General features: G+C 44.5%; 1 protein-coding gene across 1 annotated transcript in view; it reads right to left on the bottom strand.

Annotated features, from left to right (window-relative positions):
• Window positions 1-23135, bottom strand: part of LMX1A (LIM homeobox transcription factor 1 alpha) — a 135623-nt gene that overhangs the window by 109166 nt on the left and 3322 nt on the right. The gene's annotated exons all lie outside the window — the stretch shown is intronic.

Below are 23135 nucleotides of genomic sequence, written 5' to 3'. Positions count from 1 at the left end.
GATGCTGTCCCAAAGCGCCTCCCACTGAGGGAGTTGCTATGAAGGAAAGGGAACTTTCAAGCTGAGTTTCAAAGTCTGCAAGTGAGTTGAGGACAAATTTTCAAACGTAAGGTCTAATTTTCAAGACAAGATGCCTAAAGTTAGTCTCATCTTTGGACATTCCAATAAGTGCCATAATCTCCAAAGCTCAAGCAGAGCTGCTGGGTGCTCAGCTGTTTTGAAAACCAAGGCACCTATTTAGAAACAAACGTCTAGGTTTACGGGCAGGATTTTTGAAAGTGCCTAAGTTAATTAAGTGCATGAGTCCCGTTAAAAGTTAACAGGATTTCTGCTCCTTAATCACTTAGGTGCTGTTGAAAACCCCCACGCTATGAGCTAAACTTTAAGTTGCCATTTTTAAAATCTTGGCCCAGATGTCTATCTCTGTGCACTCAAATTTGAAAATTCAGAAGGAGATTTTCAGAGGCACAAAAGGGAATTAGGACACTAGCCTCCATCCAAATCAATGGCAATGGGGGGAAATAGCTCCTGTTTGTGAAGATTGATCCAAAACTTTTGGTGGTGGGGGAGGGCAGAGAGGGGGAGCCAAAAAAGTTGAAAAATTTTGTTTAAGGTTGAACATATTGTTGAGTTTGACCCAAAAGGAAATGTTTCAGTTTTGAGTTTGAGGGGTTTTTAAAAAAATAAAATTAAAGTCAAATTAAAAACAAAAAAGTCATTTGGAAACCAAAAAAAAAAAAATCAAAAATGTTTTATTCTGAAAATGTTCAAACATTTGTTTTTTCTGATTTTTTTTGTTTTTCAACCAAAACAACTGGGCGATTTGACATGAATTCATGAAATGTTGCAGTCAACCCAAAATCTGCATTTTTTTTATAAAAAAAAATAGTTTCATCTGAAAAATTTCACCCAGCTCTAAATGAGTCTTTCCATTGACCTCAATAGGCTTTGGTGCCAATGTCAACTATGTAACTTGGCCAGACGGTGATCGTGTGTGAGGATGATAACCATCTACAGATATCTCAAGGCTGTAAACGCCATGGAGGAAGAGCAATTGGTTAGTAAGTCGTATCAGGGAATAATGAGGCGTTCATGCAACTGAACAATGAAAAATTGTAGGTGGATCTGAAATAAACAACATAAAGCTCTATCACTCAATTGAACAAACGCACTATAGAATACGCTGTAGAGAATAATCGTGCAATGGACTCCAGGGATGGGCTAGATAGGACCCAATAGGGACCTTCATCTATAATTTCTAAGGCTAGGTCTACACTACCCGCCTGAATCGGCGGGTAGAAATCGACCTCTCGGGGATCGATTTATCGCATCCTGTGGGGACGCGACAATCGATCCCCGAATTGACGCTCTTACTCCACCAGCGGAGGTGGGAGTAAGCGCTGTCGACGGGAAGCCGCGGAGGTCGATTTTGCCGCCGTCCTCACAGCGGGGTAAGTCGGCTGCGATACGTCGAATTCAGCTACGCTATTCACGTAGCTGAATTTGCGTATCTTAAATCGACCCCCCCCTGTAGTGTAGATGTAGCCTAAGATCTATTTCTGAGGCTTCATTAGCCAGGAAATGCCAGATCATGAGCCCTGTTTTTTAAAAACAAACTATAGTTAAAACATGAAGGGTTTTACATATTTTCAGGGGCACCAAGGAAATGCACGTTTCTTTGTGGACTTTAAAAAAAAAAAAAAAGCCCAGTGGGATAAAATCATTCAGAACTGCTTAACAAACACAAAGCAAAAAGAGCTTATAATTATTTCTGTGCCAAAGGCTTGTCAGCTAAAAAACTCAGCTCTTGAACACTTATCCTTATGGAAAAATGCAGATTCTATAATCAGTGCAGTCACTCAATTTTTTCTACAATTTTCGAGTTAAATAATAATAATAGATGCATATATCTATATACAGTATCTATCACCCAGCAGGAGCCCAACACCCAGCACCAATAAAACATGCTGTATAAGATTCAGAGTAACAGCCGTGTTAGTCTGTATCCGCAAAAAGAAGAACAGGAGTACTTGCTTATGCTCTAATAAATTTGTTAGTCTCTAAGGTGCCACAAGTACTCCTGTTCTTCTTTATGCTGTATAAGAATCATTCATAGAACCATAGGGTAAGAAATGACTGCAAGGGTCATCTAGTCTAACCCCAACTGAAATGCAGCTGCCTCTGGGGTGAAACACAGCAGCCACTCTCTACCAGTAACACTACACTTCAGGAAGGGAAGTGGAGAATAAAGGATTTTGAAAATTGGATACCTGAAGTTAGGCATTTAGGACATGATTTTCAAGAAGGACAAGTCAGTTTGAGTCCCTCTGTTTTTTGGTGCCCATTCTGAGATGCCTTAAAGGGGATTGATTTTCAGAAGGTGTGTGCTCAGCACTTTCTGCAAAGGTGTCTTAGGACAGGCTCAGAAACAAATGGCTCCTTTTCATAGGTGCTGAACCTCCTCAGCAGCTATTGAAGTCAGCAGAAGAATTGGGTGTTGAGCACCTCAGAAAATCAGGCCATTTTTATTGTACCCAGGTGCCTAATGATGGGTTTAGGTGTTGGACTTCAACCATCCTAATTTGAAAATTTGGGCCCAAGTCTTCATTTCAAACTCCAAGGGCAATTTATGGAAAAGAATGATACTGCATAAGGTAAGCTGCAGTTCAGCCATGATAACAGATCTATTATCCAGACCCTTGTAAAAAGATCCAGGGAGTATTTAATCACCATAACCATTATGACCTCACAATTCACCATCATCCAAGCGTCATTCAGTTCCAGTCACTAGTAGAAAATTGAATCAAATTAAGAATTCTAAACAAGTCCACCAGGAAACATCTTCTCCTCAACCCCCTCCCCCCACCCCCGCTGTCCTATGAAGGTGCCTTCATCCTGCCATGGAAGAAAGGATCAGTTCTTGGCTGTGAGAGAAGAGATCAGTCTCTGTTGTCCTTTCAGACCTGGGCCTCGTTTCTGAGATTGCCAGCAAACGTGCAAATCAGGGATTCAGTCCTGCAGTTAGAAGCGCTGCCAGCTTTTCTGTCGCCCTAGGTGGCGGAAGGTCCCACCCCGAAATGCCACCCCCCACAAAGGCAGCGGAAGGTCCTGCCACCGAAATACCGCCGTGGTCGCCGCCCCCCAAATTGTAGTGCCCTAGGCGACTGCCTAGGTCACCTAATGGGTTGTGTCAGCCCTGCCTGCAGTCCTCATGCAGAGAGAACTTCCCTGATGATGCTTTCTATGATATGGACAGCTGGTTCCATAGGAACTGGACTGAGGCTACCAAATCATTTCATGTGGACCACCAAATGGTCAGGACTCATTTGCATCCCTTACAGATTGGACAATTTCACAGCAGAGAGGAACTGACCCAAAGGAGTGCACATTTTATTGGATAATTCAGAGACAAAGATGAAAATGACCCTGCCACAGACTCACCATCCCGGAGCATCTCCTTGTGGTGAGACCCAGCACTGCAGCCCCACTCCTAACCCTCCTCCTCCAGACTTTGGTGGTCTGGGCCCTCCAGCCATGTCACACTGAGAGTTTCACCCCTTCTAGAGTAACAATGTCTGAACTCAAAGAAACAGAGACTCCACCACCTTTCCTGGGCTCAGTCCTCTACAGGCTCTTGGCCTCTCTCCCAGACATCTCAGAGATCTTCCTCACTCTATTAAAGAGGGCTGCATCCCAGGGCTTTCTGCCTGGAGGCCCAGATCCTCTCAAACCACTGACCCTGGGGTCTCTCTTCTCCCGGGCCCACTTTAGAAGTCTCCTTTTCCCCAGCAGTTTCTCGCTTCAGGGAGTCCCAGGGTACAAGCTCCTTCCTACAGGCCCCTCTGTGGTTCCTTCCCCAGAGAAAAGAAACTTCCAATCATCTTTATCCTGTGCCTCCTCTCCCTAGTGCTGTGCAGTCCTTCCTCTATAGGAACCACCCAGACTACTTCTCCTCAGCTGGGTCTAATCGTTAATTAACTGACTCCCCTCCAAATGCCACAGAATGGGCTAATTAGGTTTGCTGGCTCCCCTTAACCCTGTCACTGCCAATGTGGAATAATCACCTCATCAGAGACTGGTAAACTGTAGTGAGCTGGTAATCCACCCTCCTGGAGCCATAGATTCTAAGGCTAGTCTAATCTCCAGCATCATACAGACCAGAGAATGGGAAGAGTCCTTCCCTGCTCCATAAGGGAAGTCTACATCCTTTAGGTCCACTTTCCTACACAGAGCCCATGCCTCATCTATGGTGTGTAATGGTCCCCTCCCATTACATTCTCCTAATACAACTTTATAAGTGTGGGTTTTAACATCCTAGAGGAAATGTGTGCAGTAAAAAGTCTCTCTTTCTTTCTGGTTAACCAACGTTCTCAGGGCCAGAGCTGAAACAAGCTTGGTCTTAATAGTCTAACCCATAAAACTTTAAGTGTCATTAAACTTTTAAGCTGGTCCATTGAGGTTGCCCTTTAAGCCTTTCATAATTATAGATGCAGAACAGTGGAGCAGCATTTACCTGAGCAGATATTAAGTAGATTCAACCACTAATGGCTTTCCTACCAATGCACCGTGGCCATGTTGCCATTTAAAAGGATACATTTAATATGGCTCCAGCTCTTTAACTGTCAGCGGAGAAGTCAAAAGATATGCATAATTAAATATTTCATCTCTGGCTCTCTCAACCTCCTAGCACACTTGTAACCCCTTTGTTCGGTCTAGAGAGCACTGCACAGCAAAGGGAAGGAGCCCATGTTTACGCAGGTTAGGTATCCAGTAGCACAATAGTCATGTAATGTGTGGTACTGTTACATTCCAGAGCAGGGTGGTCGTTTAATGTCAGTGTGTGTGATGGGCAAAGACCAGGGGCTCCAGGGAAAAAGTGAGCAATGCATGGTGCTGCCCCAGACCATGCATCAGAAAAGTAGAAATCCAATCCCACCCAGGCACCTCTAATCCGCATCTTTGTCCTGAGATGCTGGGGGAGAAGAGGGTGTGGTTAGGGCACAATGTGACTCTCATTCCTGCTCAATCACAATATGTTATGGATAGGCACAACTGGGCTTCACGTCACCAGAGGTTAATGGAAGCAGAAGCATTTGGTGCCCATAATATGTCCTATACTCCATATTCTCTAACTACTCTTCAGAAACTCAGTTGCATGGTTGCTTTTGATTGGCCACCAGTGTCTTAGTGACTGGCTTTCCAGGGGCTGCTTGCATTTCTTCTCTCTGTTTCTAGAAAATAAACCTCGGAAGGGGGAAAAGACACATGGCGTGTCAGTTGCAGTTTTTGATGCCTGCAGCAATTGGTCCTGCCTCTCTGCTACCTGAGGCTCCCTCTCCCCCTATCTTCATGCTATAAGCCACCTCCCTGCCATCAGCTTGGGGAGTGTTCTACAATGTAGAAGTGAGAAGACCAAGGTGAACTCAGTTCTTTCTGCTCTCCCCGTTCAGCACTGAATCCTAAAGATGAGTATCTGTAATGATTCATAAGGATCATTTTGCTTCTTATGAAGGTGTGTCTGAATATGTTTAATCTATTTCTGCTGCTTAGTCCCAACTGTAAACCAGAATCCTCTCTGAAACCGGAAAAAAAAAGATTGGATGTCTTTCTTCAAAACATGCTCTAGCTCATCCACAAGATACGGGCTTACTGCAGGAATTAGGGGTAGAATTCTCTGGCCTGTTTATACAGGAGGTTCAGGCTAGATGATGGTAATTGCCCCCTTTCAGTCTTAAAAAAAATCTATGAATCTACTAAATCAAAATTAGTTGGTGTGGAGACAGTTGTAAAGGCATCAATACAGACAAAAATCAAATTTCACAAGAAATTTTGAAATTTACAGTTCAAATACACAGGGTTCAAAAAAACGGACCCATTTTTCCTTTGTTCCCCCCCCCCCCCAAATTTAATCAACACTTTTATTGAAACGTTATTGAAATTTTTCATTTACCAAAGACCTGTTTTCCAGTAAAAGAAAAACTTCATTAACATTTTCAAAACAAAAATTGGATAGAAACATCAATTAAAAAATGTCACCACATTTTTTTTTTTTTTTTGGAGAAAAAAATTTGACAGCTTTGATTTGTGAAAAACTGTATTTGAAAAAAGGGCCATTTTTCCTACCAAAAAAGCTTTTCATTACAAACATTTCAAATGAGCCATCGTTGCAAACAGGAGATTCGAGGCCTAATTCTCCCGGTGCAACCCAGTTGGCTTTGACGGGATTTCACGAAGTGTAAATAAACTCATAATTTGCATCTCTGAATTCAGCTGGATGAGGAAGGTTCCCTTGAGAAACAAAATTCCAGATTTATTCAAATAGCCCCACGTCATAAAAATGAGGTAAAGGGACATGCGCCAGCGAGACAGACTACAATTACAATGGTATTCAATGAAACTTTTCTCCATGACCTCCTGGATAAGATGCTCATCACGGTGTTTAGTTCGCACTTTGCTTTCTTCAGGTGGGGGGAAGTTTCTTTCTTTCATTGAGTTCTGCCCCTGGCACATCATCCCGTCGTGACTCAGAGCTATAATCATTCTGGAGGAATAGATTCGCAACTGGGAGATTTGCACGGTGTCAGTGGGGGTGAAGGAGAAGGGGGGAGGACAATGGAGAAAGGAGTGATGGTTGTGTTAAAAGGGATTTGTTCCGCTGTCAACGACAGAAAGATCTCCCTAAGAGCGGCATTAGGAAATGAAGCCCAGGAGGGGAGGAGAGAAGGAGACAATGTATAGACAGCAGCGACAGGGAGACAGCTGTGAAGAATCAATACATGCAGCCCTGATGGGCTCAGAGAGTACAATTACTGTCTGAGGAATACCCAGCAAACATGCTACGCTCCTCTAGGTATTTATGCCCTGGAGAGGAGCAGAGACACTAAACTGACTCACACAAATGCCTTGCCGCTCAGCTCATTGCATCTTGAGAGGTCAGAGCACTAAATAAGTTAGCATTGTGGCTGTCCCTGCTGTACAGAGCCAGTCCTCTCTGGCTGCAAACCATCTCATGGCAACAACATTGAGAATAAAACTCAGATCTGGGGCGGATGCGGCTTCCCTAATAGTTTTAGAGGAGAACCCGGGATCGCAGGGAAAAGCAGCTCCAGATAAAGCCAGGAGGAGTCTATGAAAATGGGGGTGGGCTAAAAATTCAGGTGGAGCAGAGTGGTGAGTTAGACGAGGGTTAATTGGCAATTTTGGGTGGGGGTGGAATATTTCTGTCCATATTAAAACTAGGTCACTTTGCAAAAAGAGGGATTTGGAAATAATAGGGGTGCACTTATATAGCACCTTCCATCTGTGGTGCTCAAGGCACACTTTCAAACCATAGTGAAGTATTATTATTTATTACTGGTATTGCTGTACCAGAATCCCATTGTGCTAGGTGCTGTACAAACACAGAACAAAAAATATAGTCCTTCCTGAATGAACCCTTCAAACACCCCTTTGGGGATATTAACTCCATGGTACTGTTGGAGAAACTGAGTCACAGAAGGGGTTAAAGAACTTGCCCAAGGTCACTCAAAATCTGTGCCAACAGAGCCAGGAATTGAACCACCAGTTGCCTTGAATCCTAGATTTTTTTCTGATCCACAAGGACAGAGAATACTTTTCATTCATCACTGATTACTAAGGCCCCCTTTGATTTTTTGATCAAAAAAATTTGATCAAAAAAAAAAAATCAGGAAAGGAATCACTTGTATAAGACATAACATGACTCCATCCCCTTTATTTTGATCTACGTAAACAAGTAGTGTTGTATTAGTCAAACACTAGCTAAAGAAAGTAGGTTCCAACTCTGCAAGCTCTTCAATGAGCGCTGACGAGTCTCAGCACATTGAAAAATCTAGCCCTTAATTAATCAAGCGATTCTGAATAGGACAGATGATGAGAGAGCCCATGGAAGAACCAACTGATAGTGAAAAACAATGCAGCAATTGTTAGTGATACTGGGACAAATCCTGAAGTCCTAACACCCTCCAAACTCCTGTTGACCTTGGCCCAGATCTGCAAAGGTATTTCGGCTCCTAAACGATGTCTGTGGCATTTCAGAGCCTATATATCTTTGAGAATCTGGGCCATCAAGCCTGATTCAGAACTGCAGGATTTGGCTGGTAACTAACCTGTGCTTTCAGAGAATCAGGAAAGTCAGAGATGGAAAAGCCCTTGTAGATCAATTAGGGTTTGATGATCTTAGTAACCCTGTGGAATGGAACACATTGACTTCAGGAGCTCTTGAAAGACTGGGCCTCTGGTCCATTTACTGGGAGTCAGATTGTCCTCTGCCTTTTGTAGTTAATTGTTCAGTCTGGTTTTAAATGTCTCCTAGGAGGATAGAACTGTGGTGCCATGTATTAGGGAGAAGGCTGGCTTGTTTTGTCCATAGGATATTTATCAATTTGCTTGCAGTTTTGTAGTGTCAGCCATTAAAAAAGGACAACTATAGTTTACACTTTCAAATAGAGCTAGGCGAGAACCAGAATTTTCATTTGGTTGGAAATACCAAAAAAATCTGTTCCAAAAAGGAAGTAAAAAACAAAACAAAACAAAACAAAAAATGAAATTTCCCATAAAATGTAACTAAAAAAAGTTGTGGCATGAAATCGAAACATTTCATTCTCATTGTGTCTTTTTTATTTTTATAGTATACCATATAAAATTTTAAAAATTGTAATCACAAGTCCTTTCAGAACAGAAAATCAAAAGGTTCTGTTTCAAAAAGATTGGAAACCATTTCACTGGAAATTTTCCAACCAGCTCCACTTTCAAATAAATATGCATCTTCTAATTTTAGCTCTAATTGATTCTTATTTATTCAGAGCCCGATTCTGCCATCCTGATTCACAAGGAATTGTACCTTACTCTGCTAGTAACTGCACTAGTTGCCATGGAATTACTTGGAGAATAAGGCGCTAGTCAGTGTAAGGGTGGCAAAATCTGGCCGGCAGTAAATAAAAAGGACCGGTATGTCAACAGTCTCCCTAGATAAGGCTGTGTAGCTCTGCATCCAGAAGCAATATCATTGTCACAGAATAAGGGAGTGCGGGAAATTTCAAGGAGGTTTTTCAAGAGAAAAATACCCAGCATTCTTCTCATGACACAGCAATGACGTTGCATCTCTCCTGTTAATTTCTGTTCCTCTTCTATTTGGCTTTGTTCCCTTCCTCAGAAGCCCTCAACTGTGGAGCCCCAGAGGGATCTAACCTGTCCCCCTCCTCCTCTTCAATATCTATATAAGATCACCTGGAGAGGCTGCAAGACCAGTGGACTCTACTCCAATTGGGTGACATCTTCTGCCCACATGGCCATTGACACCGCACAGAGGGCCCAATGCCCATAACCGTGAAGCTGTCTCAGACTTCACAAGTGATACTAGCCAGAAGGGGAAGATGTTTTGTAGCATTAGCCAGGACACTGACCCTCACTCCCAACAAAGACATCGGCCCCATTTCACCACAGTGCTATGCCACTGACTCAGCACAGGGGGTTGAACTAGATGATGCTTCCAACCCTACATTACTATGATTCTATGAAGGCTTGGGGTCCAACACTCTGGAATGACCAGGTAGCAACAACATCAAGAAATGCCATCTTCTGTCTTCATTATATAGGAGACTTCGCTCCTTCCTCTTGGATGAAACTCTGGCCACATTCATCACCTCCTTACTAGTTTACTGTAATCCACAGTGTCTGAAGCTGAACTTGGAAGCAAGGTGGAGGCTTCCTCTGGGTCAGGATAAGCGGCCATAAGTACGTCATCCCTGTGTTCTGATTGCTTCTCTGTCTCTGGGTCCAATTTAAAGACTTGATCCCACTTTCCATGGCCACCAGTGGGGTCAGGACACCTCTGCATCAGCAACTACATCTCCATCTATGACCTAACGTGACAGCTGAGCTCCTCTGAGATAATGCCGCTTACAAAGCCCAGGGAGAGTATAGGAGAGCCAAAAATAAAGTGTTGATCAGTTGAAAGGGTCTGGCTGTAGAGGGAGCTACAAGAGGAGATCAGAGTAATCTGGAATCTGGCTACTTTTAGAACATGCTGCAAAGCTCATAATTTTGATAAAGCATTTCACATCACAACTGGAAGCCTGATGTTATGTTAAAATACTATTTAAAAAATTCACATATCCCAGTAGAACCTAAAAGCGGGTGAAGATTAGCTATAAGATAGATGATAGATAGTCAATATCACAAGTAAATGCTATGATTACAGCTGATTGAAAATTGAAACGTTCATTAAAACTTTCCCTACAATTTTGGTTTCCATTTAGTTTCTTCACTGAAATTTCAATGAAAAAAATATTGTCACCATTTGATTTTTTTGAACCAGCTCTAACCTATCCCAAACCCAACAATAAAAAAAACAGTCCCAGAATAAGAAGCAGTTGAAAGCTAGTAGCACAAGAAGCTTAAATCAATGTTGGACTCACTTTACCAGCACTGATAACAATCCCTGTCAGCTTAGTTTCACAATTCAGCCTATCGCATGTCCATAATTCTACAGTGATAAAAAGGAGGTGAAAGCAGGTCTCTGAGGACTGGAGGAAGAAGAATCCAAGATGAGGTATGTCCCGGGCAATGAAGGACAGATGATGTATTTATCTGTCTTATTTGCAGGCAAGGATGCCCAGTGCTAAGGCTGCCAAGTATCCATCACTCCCAGCCCTTTATATGAAATGATAATTGTCAGGCATAAATCTAATTAAAGGGCGGGGTGAAGGGGCAACAATCCAAGTCTATTATTTGCTCCCCTTCTAAAATAGGCTACTTAAAGTAGAACACTAGATGAGAGGAGCCATTTCGCGTGGTTCGAGTTACAGGCTAGGAACGGCAAGCAGCACTCCTTGTATTTTTACTTGTCGTCACATTATGGTTGGCTAGTAAGAGGAGCCCTGACAGCAGCCACATCAAACCCTGGCCTGTCCCAACACAATGGCTGGGCTTGTGTTGGGTCCAGCAATCACTCCAGGCCCAACACACTTGAGAGACACCCTCTTGATCTGGCATGTCCCAATTCCAGCTGCCCCTTCGTAACAGAACGTGGGTTTCCGCCATGGCCCTCCCCCAGAATTCCTATCTGCAAAGCTAAACCACTTAAAGATACCATTCCCAGTACCTCAACTGGTACAACAACTGTCGAATCCATCAATGCTCTCTTGGCAGGCTCAGGGCCAGATTCAGCTCTTAGCTACACAGGTGACAATCTGGATCCGGATTCACTCTGAGAGCTGAATTTGCCCCGTAATGCAAACAAGAAAAGCAGGTGAGACAGACTAGCAGAGTATAGAATTACCTGGCCTCCCTTTTGCATTCTTCCTTATTCAGGGCCAAATTCTGCCTGACAGTACACCTGGGAAAGGTTGCACTGGACCTCCCGCTGCCTAAGAACCTGGAAGAACTGCAGTCTCTGAGCTCAGGAGATGCAGGGAATGTTCCAGACTCACCCACGCCAGAGACACGTGATGCTCCAGAAGGGCATAAGGAGCGGTCAGAACTGTGATGCTGGCCAGGGCAGGCCTGGGGCACAGTGGGAGTATACTGAATGGAGAGGGGGGATCAGGGGCTGGGGTGGGGGGAATAAAGAGATATGAAGGGAAATAAGGGGGGATGCCAGCCATTAGGAGGAAAGGGGATGGAATGAGGAGCGATTGGTGAGGATGGAAAATGGGGGACAGAAATCATTGGAGGAGAAAGTGGGGGTCACAGAGGAAATGCTGGGGGAAGGGGTGATAGGAGCTACTGGTGGGAAAGGGTGAACAGGCTGGGAACAGGGGCAGACAGAGGGAAGGTGAGTTCATGGGGCTCATGCCAACCTATAGCAGCACTCCAGTTCCCTCCTGCCCAGAAGCCGCACACCCTCTGTGGGCCCTGGCCATCCCACACAAGCCTTTGGCTACCCACTGGGCACTCCTCTTCTGAGGGGAGAAAGGGACAAGGTCCTGCCCCCTCACTCTGGCTCCCACCACTCGCTGGAACCTCATGAGCGAAATCCAACCTCAGCCCCATGCCTCTGGCCAGCGCTACATCCACACGGGGCTTTGCAAAGGAATGGCTGGGATCACATGCAAGTTATCTATAGGCATGCAAGCTAGCCAATGAAATAAATGGCATCAAAGGTCACCCCGGCAGCTGCACAACCTTTGGGGGGGCTACATGAACCCAATAAAGGGGTGCAGCCGCAGGTGCACATGCCAAGGGACTCCAAGATAGAGTCACCCCTCCTAGTGTTGCCCCACATTAGCATATCTTTGCTCCCCCCCTTCTCTGGGCTGGGCCTCAGAATTGCATTGCACGGATGTCTAACGCCTCAGGGAGCTGGGGCTCAGATCCTCAAAGGTATTTAGGCACTTAACTCCCACGACTGAGGCACCTAAATACCTTTTAGGATCTGGGCCTCTGATTTTACCATCCAACTTCCCATTTTATTCACTCCCATTCATGTGGAAAAGACCCCACAGATATACGGTTGCCAGAGTATGCTCCCCATAAACTAAAACAGCATGAAACCCTCCCATAATTAGCACTCATTAATTTAATAACCTCTCCTTAAGAATAATGGCAATGCACATGCATTGTTTTTTAATGGCCCGGTATTTAAAAGACATTTAGCTGGTTTGTTTCATTGTTAAATTTTCACACTGAAAGAAATGACTGTGAGCTGGTGTAGCGGGACCCCGGGTTCTGCTGAAAACAGTCAGCAAGGTTTTATTCCAGGAGGAAGGATAATTGAAACCCAGTCAGATAAACCCTTACCTGCCCTACAAATGGGGGTGAAACTCTGCTTTCTCAGAGGCCGTCCCCTCTTTTAACAACCAAGCAGATGGTTCAAACAGAAATTTCTAAATGCTCCCCCTTTGCCCCATGCAAGAGGCTTTGGGCGCTAGACAAAATACATTAGTTGGCGGGCATAATTGGAGGAGGGGGAAAGGGGCCCAGACCACCCACCCCTTGACCCCTGAGCACAGATGGAAAATTGAGCGGCATTGCAACTCCACACACCAGCTTGCCTCTTCCCACACTTTTGTAATCCTTCCAGTGCCCATGGGTACGAGCTCCCCACCCCCAGGGAGAAGTGAAGCAGGTGTCTGGAACCCCCAGGCCCCAGAAGGGTGGAGAACTGGATCCAGGCTTTTGGTGCTGCCTGGGGAAGCAGGGACGCAGAAGGAGGAGGGGGTCTAAGGCTCTCAGAACTGCCTGACCCCTGGTGCGGATGGTGCTCTTTAGCCTGACTGCCTCATTGGGTATGAGCTTGAGGCTAGGTGTGGGGCGGGGAGGCCACAGGGCTGGGTGCAGGGGGAGAGCTCAGAGCTCGGTGTGGGGCAGAAGGAGAAGAGTGGGTGTAGATTGGGTCACACGGAGGACAGCGTGAGGCTGGGTGCAGAGGCAGTGTGGAGAGCTCAGGCCTGGTATGAAGGAGCAGCAGGGGGAGAGCTCAGGGCTGAGTACATAGGGACAACTTAGGGCTGGATGCAGGACAGGGGAGGGAGATCTCTGGGCCCCCTCCTTAGGAAAACACCAGTTGCATCCCTGAATCCATTGTGCCCTCATTCTGCACAGCTGCAGGGCAATGGAGAATATCTATAATGAGCAGAATCAGAATCCTGGACCAAAACACTCCTAAACTTGGAGGGTAGAAACCCAGGTCTTAGTCTGCTTATAGATTCCCATGACCATTATGATCATCTCACATGACCTGCCGGATACAAACCAAAGAACATACCTTGGTAATTTCTGCATCAAACCCATAACTTGTGTGACTGAAATAGGTTCAGAGTGATCAAGCTGGGGCCATTATAAAGAAATCTCTAAACTGTGAACTTGAATCTCAGATGCAGCTCCAGGCTTTCGGCACATGCCAACCCTAAACATCAGAATGTGAACAACAGAACCACCAGACAAAATGCTAAGGTGAAATCCCGATTCCACTGACGTCAATGGCAACCCCCCCTTGATTTCAATGGCATCAGGATTTCATCCTTAAAAAACCTGAAGTGCATCATTAGCTCATGCTGAGACTCCAAATTCTCCTTTCCCTTTATGCTGAGATAAAGTTCCTGACAAGAAATGTCATTGTGAACTAATTGTTTAATACTGGTGTTACTGTGCTTGATAATTACATTTTTGGAAGGTATTAGTGGAATCCCTTTCCTAAAGGTTGTAGGCTGAGGGAGCAGTTATGTGATTTGCAGCTAATTGTGCAATTAGGTTTGTTGATTATACACAGCAAGGCTGCTACTCTGTAATGTAACAAATGAGATAAGTAGTGAGGATGGGTTAAACCACTTCCCCTCTCATCCACTGCAATAGCAGCCTCCGATTCTCATTTAATTTATTCAGAGCATCATAGACGTTAAGGCCAGAAGGGACCATTGTGATCATCTAGTCTGACCTCCTGCATAACCCAGGTCTAAAACGTCACCCAGTCATTTCTGCATCAAGCCCATAACTTCTGTTTGAGCTACAGTATGTATTTTAGAAAGATAGCCCCTCTTGATTTGAAGACTTCAAGTGATGAAGTATCCACCACACCCTTAGGTAGATTGTTCCATGGTTAAATACCCCCACTGTTAAAAATGTACACCTTATTTCTAGTCTGAATTTGTCTAGCTTCAGCTTCCAGACACTGGATCTTGTTATGTCTTTTTCTGCTAAATTAAAGAACCATCTACTTCCAGAAATCTCTCCTTCTATAGGTACCTTCAGACCACAATCAAGTCACCTCTTAAGCTTCTCTTGGATAAACTAGATAGATTGAGCTTCTTAAATCTCTCACTATGTATTGCCAACCCCAAGTGTTCAAAAATCACAAGTCAGATCCCCTGACATCATGAGTTGTTTGTTTTTTTAAAATCCCAGGACTTTTAAGCCAAATACATTGAGGTTCGTATTTGTCGTCCGGCTTCTGAGCCTTTAGGACCACTCATGTCACTGCTTTGAGCTTTTCTCTGCAACCAGGAGGCTATAAACTTACTTTAAAAAAAAAGAAAGAAAGCTGAGATGCTTGCACAATCACATGACTCCAGGAGCTGACGCTTCAAATAAAACACGTAATATTGGGAGACTAGAGATTATGCTATGAGAGTTGGCAACCCAACAATGTACTCTGCAATAGTTGTGAATAGAGTTCCTTTGGAGAAGTATCTTCTATTTTACTTAGTACCCAGAAAAAATGACAACAGTAATAATGCTTAGAGCTTTATAAACTTTAGGCCAGATCCCTAGCTGGGGTAAATCATTGAACCAGAGGATCCGGCATATTATTCTTAACAGAACCCCTACAAAGAGGGGCGGGATTATTAACCCAATTGCACAGATGCAGAAAAGGAAGCCCAAGTAGGATAAGGTCCAGTTTGTTGAATTAAGCCACCAACCTGCGGTGGCCCATGGGGAGCTGCAGGAGGGATTGTGCTTTGGGAAGAACAGTCCCTTCCCACAAGCCGTGGTGTGTCAGAGCAGCATGCACTTCACGCTGTCCCTTTGGAGGGGGCAACTTGGCACTCCCAGCTCTGCTTTACACTAGTATTAAAATGCAAACCAGAGTGATATCATGGAGAAAAATCAAGGGGCTGGTGGCTTTTTTCTTCAGAGCTTCCGTTCCTTGCAGGTGAGAAAAAAAAAACACCTAAGCTAGCTGGAGACTAAATAAGAAGAAACATTTCCTTTCATTAAGGAGAATATAAATATTTCACTAGGGGATTTAGGAGCACAAATCCCACCGAAAGTCAATGGAAAATCTGCCCCACAATTGCTTGGTTTCCTATCCTTTCTCCTAGGTCATTTTCTCACACTATAAATACCATTGTGTGCTGTTTTAATGTTGCCACATAAAATCATGTTCATGTTTTTACCTTGTAAAGTCTGTTTACATTTAAAAAGGGAGGGTCTCAAACAATGTCCCAGCTCATTAAATTTGGGGGGAGAGGGCGGATTCTGAAAAAGAAATGTTTTCAGTTATTGTTTAATTCTGGCCTGGGCCTAGATACACATTAAACTTTCAAGGGCTCTGATTTTCAGCCCCTGAGCCACAAGAAACTAACATGCTTGTCAATGTATGGTTTTTATTTTTCTGAGTGTTATTTTTTCCCCTCTGTTTTATTTTACCAGCTGCGGTGCCAAAAAAAATAAAAACGAAAAGCCAAAGCAAACAGCTGTGACTGGCTTCACAAGTGCAGCTTTATATGAGCAACTACAGATGTAGTTTTGATCTGTGAGTAATGTGTTTGTACCCCAAAAATAAATAAAAATACCAACCCAAACTCCGCAGCAATGATGAAATCCAGAATGTTTATCATCTCCGATTTTAATACCCAAAAACTTCCCAGCGTAGGCGCCGACCCCATGGGTGCTCCGGGGCTGGAGCACCCATGGAAAAAAAATAGTGGGAGCTCAGTACCCACTGGCAGCCCCACAAATCAACTCCCCCCCCTCCCTCCCAGCACCTCCCACCCGCCACGGAACAGCTGTTTAGCAGCATCCAGGAGATGCTGGGGGAGGGGGAGGAGGAGGAGGAGGAGGAGAAGCGAGGGTGGGGTGTGCTTGGGGGAGGGGGCAGAACAGGGCAGAGCAGGGGCAGGGGCTTGGGGGAAGGGATGGAGTGGGGGCGGGGCCTGGGGTGGAGCAGGGGCTCGAGCATCCCTCAGTAACTCATAAAGATGGCACCTATGCATCCCAGTTGCAACTGGCATCCCTCCCCAGTTTAGGGCCTCATCCAAAGTCAACAGGAGACATGTCATTGATATCAATGGGCTTTGGATCAGGCCTTTAATAATTTTGCCAATCGTTGGCTATATAGAAATTCAGACTTCACTTTCTCAACCTACTTCCCTTTCTAAACAAGGTCATTTCTTCCAAGGAAAGGTTTTCCAAAATCTTTTGAGATTTACTGAGCTGCGCACAGTTTGATTTGGTGTGAACGGCTGGTGATCATAGTGTCATGGTTGCTATCTTGGCCAATAACACACTGGGGACTGAAGCAGGGACATCCAGACTTGAAACCTGAGCTGCTACAGTTGAGCTAAAGAGCCAACCCCCTTGGGTGGAGGCTGTAACAAACTCCTGTGCTCTGTGGTTTGGGTACAAGGAGCAGGGCCGGCTCCAGGCACCAGCGGAGGAAGCACGTGCCTGGGACGGCACATGCTAAGGGGCTGCATTCCGTCCGTTCTTGGGGCGGCAGAGTCCGAGAAGCTTTTTTTTTTTGCGCTTCGGCAGTTCGGGTGGCACCAGTCCGAGCATTTTTTGGGTTTTTTTTTGCTTGGGTCAGCAAAAATGGTAGAGCTGGCCCTGACAAGGAGGACAGGTAATACATGCTCAGCAGTCGGTTACACCGACACCAATATTCCGCACTGCTCCTAAAATGTCTGACCCCAACTGCTCTGTAATGATCAATTTCACCCGCACTGGGAAATGTCTAGGCTTGATTCACAAACACATGAAAGTAACAATGAAAACTTGAGGCCAGATTCTGCTCCCATTAAAGCAAAAACACCCTGGACTTCAATAGACGCAGGCCCTGGATTCCAAGTCAGGGCCCATTCCACAGAACATTATCATCTTTGGGTGAAATTCACGCCTGTGCTGATGGCCAGCACAAGTGCCATGCACCATTTAAGACTTGCTAATTCACAAAATAAGGCTTCAGAGTTGCTGTTTATAAATGGAACCTTAATTAGCTGGGGCTGGCTCTATGCACATGGACAAATTTCACCCAGAAAGTGAATTTTGACCCTGAAATCACAAGTATGCACTGTGCAAACCTGATTCCAAGATGCACCCTCATCCACTCAGGGAACAGAAACAATGCCAGCTGACCTCTGTGTCCAATCCAAAGGATTGCAATGAACGGCTTGCAAATCATCTGTAGACCCGGCAATATTTGGAGAAATCAGTGGGCAAATAATTTCTAATGACCTGGTCAAGTGGAGGAAATCGAGGTCTGTTCATGGACAGAAAAAGAGGTGACCCAGGCCAAATACACACACACACACACACACACCACAAATATCTTCCTTGGGCACTAAAATAAATTCTGCAAATTCCTGAGAGATTCAGGGCATTTGTAAGAGAACGCTATGCCAAATGAAGAGGGGGTAAGAATATCTAAATACTGGCTTGTTTGGTTGCACCATGAGGTGACAATACTTGGGGCCCTGCCTAGGGGCAGTGCAGTGGGTATTACAGGCAAAGTGGCTTCACTGGAGCCCCTCTGCACCAAGGAAATGGTATCTTCTGCTTAATGCAGAAGGCTATGAAGCGAGCCAAGGAAGGCTCCCCCCTCCTCCTCACATTGCCTCAGGGCTGTAGTCACAGCCTTCTAATGGCTTCACAATTCCCTGCCATGGAGAGTTGGGGGAAGATGAGCATTCCCAGCTCAACTCCTCCTAACTAAACACTACCACAAATAAAAATCATGGAACTAATATAATGTTTCCCATCATCCCTCGGCTTGTTCTCTTTCCCCCTAGCCTGTGTCAGTCTGCCCCTTCAGGGCAGGAAGTGTCTAGTACTGTTTTAGAGCCCTATCACAATGGGGTCCCTATATTGGTTGGTCGGTAGGCACTACTGTATTAAATGTCATTCATTCATTATTTCCCCTGTTTCTGCTATCAAGATACCCAGGGCTTAGTGCTGTGTACTGAATGGCAGGATTAGTGCTTATGTGAGTATTTGGATTTAGGCAACTTCAGTATTTGCAATTGTTAATGGATTCCCCTTCATGTTTTACGTTAAAGTGCCATTCATAAAAGCTTTATAAAGGGGTAATAAATGATTAATAGATGTTTTATGAAATGGTTAATCAATTATGATAGAGCCAATAAATCAGTTGGTCATAACTCAGACTGGGAAGAAAAGGTTTTCCTGCCCTGTGCCAATTTTGGACATTTTGAAAAATTTTCCCCATCTTCAATTGGGCCGAAAAGTCACAATCTGGAAAAGTCGCCTCGACTCAAAGCAACGGAAACTTTATTTTAAACCAAACATTTTTCAAGTCGGATGCTTCACTGAACCCGAGGCTTCTTCGCAAATTGGCGTTTTTCGGTGAAAATTATTTAGTTGAAAAATCCCCAACCTGCTCTTATTAGAACCATCTGTAACGCTTTCTACTGATGTGCTTATACCCGTCCATAAATACATACTAGAACATCTAATACTCATTTCTAAACTCTTTATGAATGAAAATCTTAATCCCATTGCAAGCAGAAAGAAATGCTGCAGATACTGGGGAAATGTAACTATTTATCTTAGGTAAAATGTTTTTTAAAGCCACCATAAAGTTTGTCCAAATCCCTTATCTGGATAATTTTGTTTTAAATCAACATCTAGACACATAGGTGAAATACTGGCCCCATTGAGTTAAATGGCAAACCTCCCATTGACTTCAACTGACCAAGGTTTCATCATGGGATCCAATCCTGCTGGCACTGAAGTCAACGAGAGCTTTGCCATTGATTTGTATGGAAGAAGGTCTAGGCCAATAAACAACTATTTTACATTCCTAAACTCTCATTTAAGTACCCCTGGGTGAGATTTTGGATGTAATATTTAGGAGCTTACCTTTGGAAATTGAGCCAACAGAACTAACTTATAAATCACCTACAATAATAACTAACCATTACAGAATCATAGATTAGTTTAGAATAATTAGATATTTCCAATATTAACTGCTTTCTCCACATTAATTTCATGCTAATAATGCCAATACAATACATATCAAGACTGTGGGCCTGTTTGTGTGCATCTCTATGTGGATCTCAGCCAGAATATATCTTCTAAGCAATTGTCACTAAATCTGGCACATGAAGAAACCAAACTATAAGCAGAATAAGAGGAAGATTAGTAGGTTTGGAAAATAGTTATTAAAAGCATACAAGTGTGGGAAATCTCAATACAGCTAAAAGAAACTGAAAGAGTATAGAAACTGAAAGAGTTTTTCCCCCACCCCCTCTTCTCTATGCTGTCACACTAATTAACGTGATCTGGTTATCTTGTATGAAAACAATCTGCATACCCATTGTAACTCATACTGTCTCCATTCTGCTGTGTTCCCTTAACTTCTGTATTTTTCATCTCCTTAAAGGTCTGATCCTATTCCCACAGAATTCAATGGCAAAACTCCCACTGACTTCAATGGTGTAGGACTGAGCCCTTAATACTTAGGCAACAATTAATTTAATTTATAATTATACTGTCAAAGAGTTGTTTTTTTTTATTTCTAGTAAAAAGTTAGTAATAACATGAAACCATCTAATAATTAGATTAAGTGGTATATTCACAATAAATTGGCTTTTCATTTGTATACATTTCTGACTATGTAACTCGCTATCTATCTCTGGGCTGGAACCATTTTTCCAAGTAGTTCTTACTCATGCAAAGAGTCCCGGTCAGCCAGATCCCCTCCACTTGGTGGAAATCAGCATTGCTCGGTGCATTTCAACAGAGATTTTGCAATGTGCCCCAGTTGCAAATCTGGCTCAGTGACTACACTGTGACATCTTATTTCAATAAGGTAGATTCATATGAGTAAAGGCAGCAGGACTGGGCCCCTTTTCTAGCTAAACATTCAGAAGCCATGAAAACAGACATATATAAGGCACAACCTCAAAAGCCAAGCGTACGGCAACTTAGGCAGGTGTTTATATTGTGACATTTCATCATATTTTCCCTTCACTACCATAATAGCAAGGAAGTATGTTCTGAAGACGCATTTTGAATTTTTTTTAAAAGAGGACACATTACATTGCTTTTAATCCCACAAAGTACTAAAACTTGCAGCTATATTTTTACCAATGGATTAACACGACACACACATACCAAGGCATGAGACCAAAAAAAAACCACAACCGTTTTTAATTTTTTTAGCTGAACCTCTTCCTTTCATTTCAGCTTCAGAGAGTTCTTTCCTTGTTTCCTGAGCGTTTGAAAACAACGCCAAGCTTCCACTCTCACAAATTCTGCTTCAAACTTTACTTATAGCTGCAGTAATTAAACTCATGTCCTCTACACAGGCCTTAAAGGGAAGTTACAGAAGTCGCTTTAGCGAAATATAAGATTTGCTCTAGAATACACTCTCCTTATTAACATGGCAAGAGAAGAACTTTGCCAGTATACTCAGTTTTCTAATATATCAGATACATTTCCAATGTTTCTGAATGAATATCATGGGGCTTGTCAATATGTGTAGTATTCTCATGCATAAAAGTCTGAATATTTGACTCCTGGGAAGTGCCCTGTTAAACAAGCCCACTGGCCCACAAACTTGGGTGGCCACTGATGCATCTCCAGCATACTGGACATTATGGTACTTCCGGGAAGGGCATGGGCCCACCCTCACCTATGTGACACCGCCCTACCACCCGGAGGATGAGATTTTGAAGAGCCGCTAGCATGACTTCACATGCGGTCACACCTCCTGGGGCAGAGTGGTGCGCTCTTTGGTGTTGCCCATCCAGGGTACGGCACAGGGGACAAAACCATAGGAAAAAAGAGGACTGTCCGGCTTAATGTGGGACGAATGGCTGGCCTCCCACCAGCACACCCCTGCAAAGACACAAACTAAACAACTCGCAGAACCTGGGAAAATGAGCCCCAGCATTAAACACTGAGAAACCTGCAAAACTGCTACTGACTTTAGTGGCAGCAGGATCTGGGCCCATTTTCCTGGTTTGCCAAGGGCCTGATCCAAAATCCCTTTAAAGCAGTAGGATTCTTTCCATTGGCTTTAAACAGGCTTTGAAGCAGGCCATCCTGAGGGTCCAGCTCTGCCACGTAGGTAGCACCCATAGTAAAAGGCAGCAAGCAGGCCTGGAGGAGTTGTGCAGGGAATCACAAGCCCTCCCTAGCAGCCACAGGGAGCCAAACCCAAGGAATGAGAGAGAGGGAAATGTCACCTCTGCTGACCTGCTTTCAATGTCAATGCTTTTAAGAGAATAATTTCCAGAGTAGATACAAAACTTCTTAACTATTATCTGTAGCTACATCACACAATGATTATGGTACCAGTGAGCTACTGGCTCTCAGCAGAGAACTTACTTGCTGCCCTTTGGTGAATTATTATGCATACACCTGATTCAGGGAATCCCTGTAAACCCCCATCTATCCCCTCTGCCCAACTGGCATCAAGAGGTCCCTGGGGCGATGCAGTCTGGAGGGGAGGGTGGGCCCATGGGGTGCTGTGTCTGTGGGAAAGTAGCAGTTCCAGGGCCACTCTTGCTTCCGTCCCTTATGCTGGGGGAGAAAGCTCCTTGCTCTCCGAACTTCCCTCCAGCCCTGCCTTTAGCACTGCAGAAGGATTTGAAGGGGAAATACAACAAGAGGGACTCCCATTCCACCCCAGTACCTACTAAAGGACACATCCTGTGGTTCTCACCCAAGTCAACTCCTGCTGGAGTCAAGATTAGTCCTGCCTGGGTGAAGACATCAGGAGCAAGGCCCCACTCCCTGTCTTAACAAGAAGGTGCCCCCTCTCCCCACCTTTCCAGCCCTGCAGGGTTACTTCCAAGACTGGGACTCTGCAGATACGGGTTTGATTCCCTGTGGGAGCTTGGCTAAGTCACCTAGAATGAAATCATGCCCTCACTGAAGTGAATGGGAGTTTTGCCATTAAGCCCAATGGGACCAGAATTTCGCCGTTAATCTCTGGGTGCCTCAGTTCCCCCGTCTGTGCAATGGGGTGAAAGGGTGAACACACCGAAGACTGGGAGGTGCTCAGACACTGCAGTGATGGGGGGCTGGTAAGCTCCTTAGATAAATACTTTGGGTGCATTTGAGATCATATGAAAGAAACCAGGAATCCCCATTTTTAAAGCTACATAGAGGGGCTTGGGGAAGTGGTGTGGAACAACCCAGCAGATATCCCGCTGGGACATACTGTGTGTGCAGAGTTCTGTGTGGCAAATACAGCCTGTGTGCCCGTGAAGAATCCACACGCTCCAGGGGCCACTTAAGGCCTTTCAGGAACCCGAATCCCGTTAGCTTTCCACGGGCTCCCGAGTGCACAGGGCCCTTCTGAAACTGCAGCCCTTGCAACACTTGTAGTTGTCCCCCCGGCCTCTAGCCTTAGCAAGGCGGTGGGCTCCACACAACAGGAAACAGACACAATCTCACCCGCTGGGGGTCCGGCTGCGTCCCCAGAG

This window comes from Malaclemys terrapin, chromosome 8 (genome assembly GCF_027887155.1).
Source record: "Malaclemys terrapin pileata isolate rMalTer1 chromosome 8, rMalTer1.hap1, whole genome shotgun sequence".
Lineage (NCBI taxonomy): Eukaryota > Metazoa > Chordata > Testudines > Emydidae > Malaclemys > Malaclemys terrapin.
Note: the sequence above shows the minus strand (reverse complement) of the source record. Positions and strands in the feature narration are given on the sequence as shown.